An 11,056-nucleotide genomic window follows, 5' to 3' on the forward strand; every position below is an offset into this window, starting at 1 on the left:
CAGAGTTGGACTTCCAACAGATGTCTGGGAAGATAGAAATCTTCATCATGCCACTGTGTCCACATAGGAGAAAGTGATTTTAAAAGTATGATGGGGGTAAGGTTTTATTATGACATTTCTAACACAAGAAACATTTTAAGTTAGATGCTGAGGGGATATATTTGAGTACACCTTCCGGTGATGTCAGGGGTGCATGGCATATGCAAATGAGTTGTGCTAATGAGCTCCGGCACCTCTTCTTCTATGAAAGGACCCCTGAGCGAGAGCAACTGTGGCATGAAACTGGCTGTCCAGATCCCCGGCTTCCCAATCTCCAGACAGATCCCTGCTCACATCCTAGATTGAACTGACTGTTTGATTCCCCACTCCTCTTGCAGCTGCTAGAATGGCCTTGGGTCAGCCATAGCTCTTGCACTGTTGTCCTTGAATGGGCAACTTCTGGGAGAGCTCTCTCAGCCCCACCCACCTCACAGTGTGTCTGTTGCAAGGGAGGAAGGTAAAGGAGATTGTAAGCCACTCTAAGACTCTGATTCAGAGAGAAGGGCGGGGTATAAATTCAACTTCTTCATCTTTGTCTTCCTCTCAGAAGGACTGGTTTGCTTCCCACACTTCAGTCCTGATGTTGGGGTATAGAGCCCTTTCATAGACCCAGCACAACGGAAGTGGCTTTGTGGGCTTCAAAAAAACAAATAAATGCAAGGCGGGTCTTCCTTGCATGTTCTTACTGTTAATGTTTTTCTCTCTCCTTCTCTCAGATGCTCACTCACCAGAAGCAGCAGCACCGGAAGGTGAGGAGATCTTCTGCTGACCGACACCCACCCCTCATCCCTCCGGCTTGGATGACTCTGTCTCTTCACCTGCCCTCTGGAGGGCATGCCAGGAAGTGGGAGGGGCCAAGGCTTCCACCTCTTTCCAGCCGAGGTATCTGCCCATTTCTGGAATGTGGTGACTTTTTAAAAGAAGTGCCAAAAGGGCATCAGAAGACCACAGTTGCTGGGGGACCTTTTGAATGCAGCTGGATCTGGCGGGCTCCGTTCTTCTTTGGTTGACAGCACCCATCCTGTCTGTGGCGTTTCACGCTGAGTTGCACTCCTGCCTCTCCTGTCGTCTCCAAAGACTGGGGACAGGTTCCCTGAGGCAGCCTTGCCTAAACTTCTCTTGGGAAAAAACACCACCAAAAACAGACAAACCCAGCCTGTGCAGCCAAATACTGGGGGTTTGGAAGCAGTGCTTGTGCACTGGCAACTGCACATATATAGATAATACTGTGTATATATAAATATATAAATATGAATAATTGTTGCAGCATATCGTGGGCTTATGCTTTGTACAGAAAAGGTGGGTGAGCTTAGCTCTTTCTCCAAAGTTCAGCTGAAACCTGAACTTTCCAGAGACTGTGTCGATATTAAATATCTCTCTTCAGTTCAGTTGGTTTATGCGCCATCATTAGTACGTTTGCATTTTGGGACTATCCTCGAGGCCAGGCGACAGCAGAGGAGGTGGGCTCCTTAACAGAAGGGGGGGAGCAGTTGGGAGAGACCGGAAGGATCCGTGGGTAGATGGAGTGATTTGTGTGGTAGGAGTCCTCCACAGGGGCATTCTGGGGTTAAAGGAGGCAGCAGGTTTAATTGGTGACTGGCACAGTTCCAGGAGCGGCCTTAAGAATCTTGTTCTTGATGAGAGAAAAAAAACTGTGTGAGGGGATTTGAAGCTATGAAGGGCCCCAGTGCTGACTGAGGCATCGAAGGACAACTTTTGGCAGTGGAAACAGGTAAGTGGAGGAATGATTTCAAGACAAGAGTGACAACAGGCAGATATTTAAATGTCAGCACCTGTTTTAACAGAAACCTGAGGGATATCCTGACACAAGACCTCCTTTTTCCATAATGCGTGTTTTCCAACCAGATATTAGAGAGTGCTGTTTTCATCTGCCTTCCATCAGAAGCAACCTCTTGTAAAGTCCACTTTTCCTCCCCTCTTTAAAAAAAATAAATTTTGATTTTAAGTCTACCCAAGTCTGGCTGGTACGGATGCTTCTGTGTCAGAATAAAGAAGAATGGGAGAACAAAACAGGCCCCTCATACTTGAGGTGGAATTAGAAAAGAAGAAGATATTGGATTTATATTCTGCCCTGTACTCTGAATCTCAGAGTGGTCAAAATCTCCTTTGCCTCCCCCTCCCCACATTAGATGCCCTGTGAGGTAGGTGGGACTGAGAGGGCTCTCCCAGAAACTGCCCTTTCAAGGACAACTCTGCCAGAGCTATGGGTGACCCGAGGCCATTCCAGCAGGTGCAAGTGGATGAGTGGGGAATCTAACCCGGTTCTCCCAGATAAGAGTCTGCACACTTAACCACTACACCAAAATGGCTCTTCTTGGGATGCCTTCTTGGGAGGGAAGGGAATGAGGGGGCAGGACCAGATCTACATGATTTTTTGAGGAGGGGCAAAATGAAAAAATGACGCCCCCTTATAGGCCATTCTATCTTATAGGCCCATAGAGTAGAATGGACTCCATACCCAATTTGGCACCCCCTCTGGCACACCCAGGGCAAGTGCCCCCTCTGCTCCCCTCAGATCTGGCCCTATGTGTGTGTGGGGGAACATTTTACCTCCTCCTGTGGGGAGGGAAGAACTCTCAGCTTTGCAGATCTTCCTCTCTGTCACAAAGTCTCTCTTGGCCGGATCTTGCACTGCTGGGTCACATCTGGCCGGCATTAAACTGTTGCCTCTGGTTGGGGATGGCTACAGAAAGTCTGGAATGACCGGGCGTGGCCGCAACTGTGCTTTTGTGCAGACTCACAGAGGGAGGGGGGCGTGGGCCACAGCAGCAGCAAGAAGGGGAGGGATGGCACATGTGGACAGTTTCCCACGCACCCCCCACACCACTTGCATGCAGCTCTCCGGCAGGGATGCATTTTTAGGCCTTCCCGTGGAAACAGCCTGAATACTGATTGGCGGATGGAACAATGGGGTTGCTTGCCAGCAGGTTTAGCTACGTGGATAACTCGAGATGTGTTTGTGTACTTCCTCATTCGCCCACAGTGTTTGGACTCTTGGTACAAAAAGACGGGCACTGGTGACAATGTGGTGGTCTTCTGCAGTACAAAGAGTAGATGAATAATGCTGCCGCCAGATTAAGCAGTAAAAAGGAATGTGTTAACAACAGGTGGGCTTTCAAAAATAGTCCCCGACCCAAGGTGTCTCTTGTGCCCTTGGTCTGGCTCGATTGTTTCAACAGTAACCCCCCCCCTTTTTTCAGTCAAACTCTCCCAGCATTGAGTTCTCAAGTGTCTTTGCAACCCCGCTTAGCCTTGGGAATGCCACTAGTTGCCCCCATCCTTATATCGTTCTTTCTGGGCCCAAGTGCCACCCTTATTTATTTATTGAATCCAGAGGTAGATTCAGGAGGTAGACACATAACTCTTGGCACATAGGCTCTGAACTTACACCTACCTTGATGAATTCTGGACCATGTGGCATACAATAAGACACTGGATACAATATGTATGCCCTTGATTAGGACATAAGGCTGTAGAATAAGAGGCCTCAAGAATATCTTTAAGCCTTTGTCACCATTAAATTTCCTTGTGGTCCAGCATTGTTCTATTGTTTTATTGTATTCTGTATTATGAGCCAATATGTGTACTTGCCTTTCTGACCTCTGAAGACGACCAGTCTATGTCAAAACACATCTGGTCGAGTGGGTTCCCATTGTGGTTTTATGATTGTTCATAGGATAGAGGCTTATGATGGGCCTTTAAATGGTTTTTCTACAATAAATACAGTATGTCACAGAAGTGAGTACACTCCCTCACATTTTGTAAATATTTAAATATATCTTTTCATGTGACAACACTGAAGAAATGACACTTGGCTACAATGTAAAATAGTGAGTCTACAGCTTGTATAACAGTGTTTAATGTGCTGTCCCCTCAAAATTACGCAACACACAGCCATTAACGTCTAAACTGCTGGCAACAAAAGTGAGTACACCCCTAAGTGATAATGTCCAAATGGGGCCCAAAGTGTCAATATTTTTTGTGGCCACCATTATTTTCCAGCACTGCCTTAACCCTCTTGGGCATAGAGTTCACCAGAGCTTCACAGTTTGCCACTGGAGTCCTCTTCCACTCCTCAATGACGACTTCACGTAGCTGGTGGATGTTAGAAACCTTGCGTACCTCCATCTTCCGTTTCAGGATGCCCCAGAGATGCTCAATAGGGTTTAGGTCTGGAGACATGCTTGGCCAGTCCATCACCTTTACCCTCAGCTTCTTTAGCAAGGCAGTGGTCGTTTTGGAGGTGTGTTTGGGGTCGTTATCATGTTGGAATACTGCCCTGCGGCCCAGCCTCCAAAGGGAGGGGATCATGCTCTGCTTCAGTATGTCACAGTACATGTTGGCATTGATGGTTTCCTCAATGAACTGTAGCTCCCCAGTGCTGGCAGCACTCATGCAGCCCCAGACCATGACATTCCCACCACCATGCTTGACTGCAGGCAAGACACACTTGTCTTTGTACTCCTCACCTGGTTGCCGCCACACACGCTTGACACCATCTAAACCAAATAAGTTTATCTTGTTCTCATCGGACCACAGGACATGGTTCTAGAAATCCATGTCCTCAGTCTGCTTGTCTGCAGCAAATCGTTTGAGGCTATCTTGTACATCATCTTTAGAAGAGGCTTCCTTCTGGGACGACAGCCCTGCAGACCAATTTGATGCAGCGTGTGGCGTATGGTTTGAGCACTGACAGGTTGACCCCCCTTCAACCTCTGTAGCAATGCTGGCAGCACTCATATGTCTATTTCCAAAGCCAACCTCTGGATATAACGCTGAGCACGGGCACTCAACTTCTTTGGTCGACCATGGCGAGGCCTGTTCTGAGTGGAACCTGTCCTGTTAAACTGCTGTATGGTCTTGGCCACCGTGCTGCACCTCAGTTTCAGGGTCTTGGCAATCTTCTTATAGCCTAGGCCATCTTTATGTAGAGCGACAATTCGTTTTTTCAGATCCTCAAGAGAGTTCATTACCATGAGGTGCCATGTGGAACTTCCAGTGACCAGTATGAGGGAGAGCGATAACCTGCTCCTCCTTCACACCTGATACCTTGTACCACTAACAAGTCACATGACACCAGGGAGGGAAAACAGCTACTTGGACCCCATTTGGATGTTATCACTTAGGGGTGTACTCACTTTTGTTGCCAGCAGTTTAGATATTAATGGCTGTGTGTTGCATAATTTTGAGCGGACAGCACATTTGCACTGTTATACAAGCTGTAGACTCACTACTTTACACTGTAGCCAAGTGTCATTTCTTCATTGTTGTCACATGAAAATATATACTTAAATATTTACAAAATGTGACAGGGTGTACTCACTTCTGTGACATACTGAACATGTATGTTGGTTTATTATTTATTTTAGTTTGTTTTTAATGTTTGGCCCTTTAATTACATATTAACCTTTCAGGTTTCTTACTCCAGTTTTTGGGTTAAGTTTCTTTCCCTTCTTTGTTTTTCCTTTGAGGATTGGCTACATCAGGGGTGTGTGGCCTAATATGCAAAGTAGCTCCTGCTAGAGTTCCACCCGATTGAATCCATTTGTACCCCAAAAGGTACCAAAGCAGTTTACAACGCTCTCCTTTCCTCCATTTAATCCCCACAAGATTCCCTTGAGGCAGGCCCTAACCTGAATATCCCAGGCAAGCCTGATCTGGTCAGATCTCAGAAACTAGGCAGATCTCAGAAACCTGGCAAATACTTGGATGAGAGACCTCCTTGGAATACCAGCAGTTGGGAGGCAGCAGCAGGCTTTATGCAGCAACCTCTTTGGAAGGTGCCATACAGGCTTTCTAGTCCGACCTCCAACTAGTGCAGGATCAGCCTAGAGCAGGGATAGCGAACATTGGCTCTCCAGGTGTTTTTTGCCTACAACTCCCATCACCTTCAGCCATTGGCCATGCTGGCTGGGGCTGATGGGAGTTGTAGGCAAAAACATCTGGAGAGGGGGGGGGCTCACCACCTCCCCAGGCAGCTGATTCCACTGCTGAACTACTCTTATTGCAAAACAACGCTTATCTCATGGGGTGCCGGTTGTGGGGAGAAGGGAAAGGGATTATAAGCTGCTCTGAGACTCCTTCAGGCAATGAACAGCGGGGTATAAACCCAACTTTTCTTCTTCTTACTGTTGCCTTTTCTATTTTCTCCTTTAATGATGCTTTCAAACTCTTTTGACTGCAGGCTGCCTTGGTAGCTTTTGCTGAAAAGCTAGAGATGAGTCTTTGTTTTAAAAGAATGAAGGCCCTGAGCTCATTATAATTCTGTGCCAGATTCTGCTTTGAGAATTTTGGGGACTATTTGTGGTTCACCCCAAAAATATTGGGGAAGGGGAGAGAGAGGCAGAGTACAGTGAGGGTGCACCAGTCTCGTAGGTATTGCTGGTTTGTCAAAAATGAAAGCTGCTTTGTCTGCAACAGCGTGTGAAAGAGAGTCCACAGTGCCAGAAGCACGGTGTTTGTGTGGCTGTTTTCAGAGGCAGTCATTCCGCAGCCCCTCCCCCCTCCCGCTTTTCTTTTTGGAATGAGCTTCGCCAAAAGGGAGCAAATGAGCGTGAGAAATGCCAGTCTGTTCTCTGCTCTTTTGTGCGGTTATCCTTTCACAGGGGAGACCTCCTTGCAATTTAAAATCCCAGCACAGAAACCTTGAAATGGACCCGCTTCTCACCATCCCCCCCTCCCCCGGTTTGGTGGACGATAATGAAGACCATAGATTTATACCCCACCCTTCTCTCTGAATCAGAGTCTCAGAGCGGCTCACAATCTCCTTTATTTCCCTCCACTGCAACAGACACCCTGTGAAGTAGGTGAGGCTGAGAGACCTCTGACAGAAGCTGCCCTTTCAAGAACAGCTCTGTGAGAGTTATGAATCATAAGAGTTGGAAGGGATCTCCAGGGTCATCTAGTCCAACCCCCTACACAATGCAGGAAACTCACAAACACCTCCCCCTAAATTCACAGGATCTTCATTGCTGTCAGATGGCCATCTAGTCACTGTTTAAAAACCTCCAAGGAAGGAGAGCCCACTACCTCCAGAGGAAGCCTATGGCTAATTCAAGGCCATTCCAGCAGCTGCAAGTGGAGGAGTGGGGAATCAAACCCAGTTCTCCCAGATAAGAGTCTGTGCACTTAACTACTACACCAAACTGGCTCTCTAAATTGCTTGCTCAACAGGGCCTGTTCTGCGTATCCCCTTTCCTTGCTCACCTGTGGATTCATTCCATAAGTCTCCTTGTGCTCAGCGTTGAGTGGAATGGCACCGTTGGATTGACCCGACGTGTGTTCAAAATGGAAAGTGAGTTGCCTTCTATTAGTTGTTGTAGGTTTTCCAGGCTGTGTGGCCGTGGTCTTGGCATAGTAGTACCTGACGTTTTGCCAGCAGCTGTGACTCACATTCTCAGAGGTATAACACAGAGAGATAAGAGTTCTCTCTGTGTCAAAGTAACATCAGCCCTTTTCACTTGACAGAGAACTCTTATCTTTCTGTGTTATACCTCTGAGGATGTTGGTCACAGCTGCTGGTGAAACATCAGGTACTACTATGCCAAGACCACAGCCATACAGTCCTTCGACAACATATCAACTTGCTTTCTAGATTGGAAAGCTGAATTACCTGCCCTTCAGTTTATCGCATTTGCCCCTGGATCCATACTCCCAAGGGATAAGAAGGCCTTTTACTGTCAGAGTCTGTGCCTAAACGTGCAGTGTCTAGGGGAAGGAGGAATCCACATCTTTTTCAGCTCCAGGCTGCACTGTTGGCAAGTCCAAGGACATGGATGTTGTGCTAAGGATATACTTGGGAAACGTGGCGTTGCTATTCAGTCTGCCCCCCTCAATACCTCAAAGCAGGGGTGTCAAACTAATTTCTCATGAGGGCTGGATCTGACATAAATGAGACCTGGTCAGGCCATATGTGTCATAAAACGTAATGTCAGGTAGCAGAGATATAAACTTTATAAAGGACACAGACAAACAATTTCTTTTTTAAAAAAAACTTAAAATAGACTTAAAAGATTAGCACTCTTGCAATATTTCGTTTATTTAACCGTTTCTGATAACTGACACCTCCTGCTCTGAATCGTTGCATCAAAATCTGGAGACAATGTCTGCACTGTAGCAATCTTGACTATGCCGTTCAGGTGTTGTTCAGGTGTGTGTCTGTAAGTTGCAAACCTACTTTTGATTTGTTGACATTCATTACAGAAAGCTTATGGTCAATGCTTTGAGCCTAAGACCCAGAGGAAAACATAAAATGGCTGGGCATTGTGAGCTTTTGTACTGTGCTGGTCAGCCAATGGAGAAAATAGAGGCTTTGCTCTGTAGATCCTGTGTGATTGAGCAAGCCTGGCAAAGCAATCCGTGATGCAGAAGGAAGCAAGAGAGGGAGAAGGAAGCAGATGACAGTGAGTTGCTTGCATGCCTGATAGGAGCCCTCCAGGGGCCTGATCCGGCCCTTGGGACACATGTTTGACACCCCTGCCTTAGATCTGTGCATACTGAACCTCCCGCTGTTTCTTCCTGGCCAAAGCAGTTACCCCAAAACAAGTTTTCAATGCCAACTGATTTGGGCTCTGAAGTTTACAGTAACTCATAATTCCAGCCTGAATTCCACTCCCTAATTCAACTAATGCTAAAGCAGTCCCCTAATTTGTTCAAATTGGGAGAGGTACAAAATAGTGGGTCTCTTGCCAACCCTTTGCATTTCAAAGGGTATCAAAGTTTGAAAGCTGTTTTCAGGGAGATTGTGAAAGGTACGCAAGAGGCCTGTGCATTCCCTTCCCCCAGGAATGATGCCAGCAATGGCCTCCGGAGTGACCCAGAGCAAGAAACACCATCTGGAAGACAGCAAGGGGGCATGAGAAAGGGGAAATGGCTGACCCCAGAGACTGACAACCTATGAACGCTTAGAAAACAGTCTTTTATTCTTTTTCCTCCATGTTGAGCACCAATTTAAGATTGAGCTTTTGCATGCCCTGCTCCCCCTCCCTCCCCTAAAGCATTGACCAACCTTTCCCCAGGACTGACCCTCATTCTTCTGTTAGAGGGCAGACTCTTTTGGAGCAGCTGAGCTTCCAGCTTAAATCTCTTAGCAACAGACTGGGGATGCCGTAGCCTTTGCCGATCTTCCCTGAAGCACCTTCCAAGCCACTAAAGCACCCTGTTCATCGTACTCTTCGTTAGCCTCCTCCCAACCCAGGATCCTGTTTCTGAATGTGGGAGCCAAAGAACCCCTCCCCCACAAACTGATACAGAATGCAGGCCGGTGTTTTCGGGGCTCCAAATGCTGCAACCGAGCCTTTTGTCCTCAGAAGCACTGAAGATCTGCAAGGGGAGGAGGCAAAGAAGTACTAAAAGGGAACGCCGGGTCTCCTCCTAAGCAAAGAGACTGGAGAAGAAAAGAACTGATAGCAGTGGGCAGGGCTTTTTTGGTAGAAAAAGCCCAGCAGGAACTTCTTTGCATATTAGGCCACACCCTCTGCCACCAAGCCAGCCGGAACTGCGCTCCTGCAAAAAAAAACCACACACCTGGAAGTGGGGGCAATGAGGCTCCTGTAGCATGATTTGTAAATGGAAGTCCCTAACGATAGCAAGGAGGTAAGCAAACTGCAGCTAAGTCTGAGCAAGGGACGGTGGCTCAGTGGTAGAGCATCTGCTTGGTAAGCAGAAGGTCCCAAGTTCAATCCCTGGCATCTCCAAAAAAGGGTCCAGGCAAACAGGTGTGAAAAACCTCAGCTTGAGACCCTGGAGAGCCGCTGCCAGTCTGAGAAGACAATACTGACTTTGATGGACCAAGGGTCTGATTCAGTATAAGGCAGCTTCATATGTTCATATGGACCAGCTATTTCTAAGTCCTGGGAGTTTACCAGGCTGCCTGATCTAGGCCCAGGGAGTTCTGTCAAGATCTTAGACCTTCTGGTATGTATGGCTATTTTGAAGGGGGTGTGGCCTAACATGCAAATGCTGGCAGGGGCTAACATGCAAATAAGTTCCTGCTGGGCTTCCCCCACACATACACACAAAGCCCTGGTATTTTGAAGAGGGAGGGGCCGCAGCTCAGTAGCAGGCAGGGCTTTTTTTGAGCAGGAATGCATTTCTGGCTGGCTTGGCATCAGGGGGTGTGGCCTAACATGTAAATGAGTTCCCGCTGAGCTTTTTCTACAAAAAAGCCCTATGTGAGACAATGATGATGGCAGGGGGTGCAGCCTAACATGCAAATAAGTTCCTGCTGGGCTTCCCGCACACATACACGCAAAGCCCTGGTAGCAGATGATCTTCTTGGTATGCAGAAAGTCCCAAGTTCAATCCCTGGCTTCTCCAGTGAAAAGGAACGGGCAAGAAGTGATGGGAAACCTGAGACGCTGGAGAGCTGTTGCCAGCCTGAGTAGACAATGCTGACCTTGATGGACCAAGAGCCAGGTTCAGTATAAGGCAGTCTTGAGATGGGCTCTCCTTCCTTGGAGGTTTTCAAGCAGAGGCTAGAGGGCCCTCGGACAGCAATGCTGGTTCTGGGAACTTAGGTAGCTCGTGAGATAGAGGGCAGAAAGGGCTGCATCAGTGCTTAGTTCTTGTGGCCCTTTTTTACATGTCCAGGGAAATGCTGACCGCCACTTTGGAGTCAAGCAGCAATTTTTCTCCAAGGATCTGGGAGGTTTTTCCGCCATCTTCTGGGCTTGGAGCAGGGGTCACTGGGAGTGTGTGGGGAGGAGATATTTCTGAATTCCCTAGATTGTGCAGGGGGTTGGACTAGATGACCCCAGAGGTCCCTTCCAACTCCATGATTCTCTGTGTTCTGCTGTAAAGCACATATATTCCCCTCGTGCCCTTGGCCATCTCTTTGTATCACTGAGCACAATAATTGGTCTAATCAATCGGTCTAATCCAGGGGTGTTGAACTCATTTGTTATGAGGACTGGATCTGATATAAATTGAGACCTTGTTGGGCTGAGCCATGTCAGGCCAGGCCGTTTGTGTATTTATTTAACATTAGGTAGCAGAG

Source organism: Heteronotia binoei, chromosome 19 (genome assembly GCF_032191835.1).
Source record: "Heteronotia binoei isolate CCM8104 ecotype False Entrance Well chromosome 19, APGP_CSIRO_Hbin_v1, whole genome shotgun sequence".
NCBI lineage: Eukaryota > Metazoa > Chordata > Lepidosauria > Squamata > Gekkonidae > Heteronotia > Heteronotia binoei.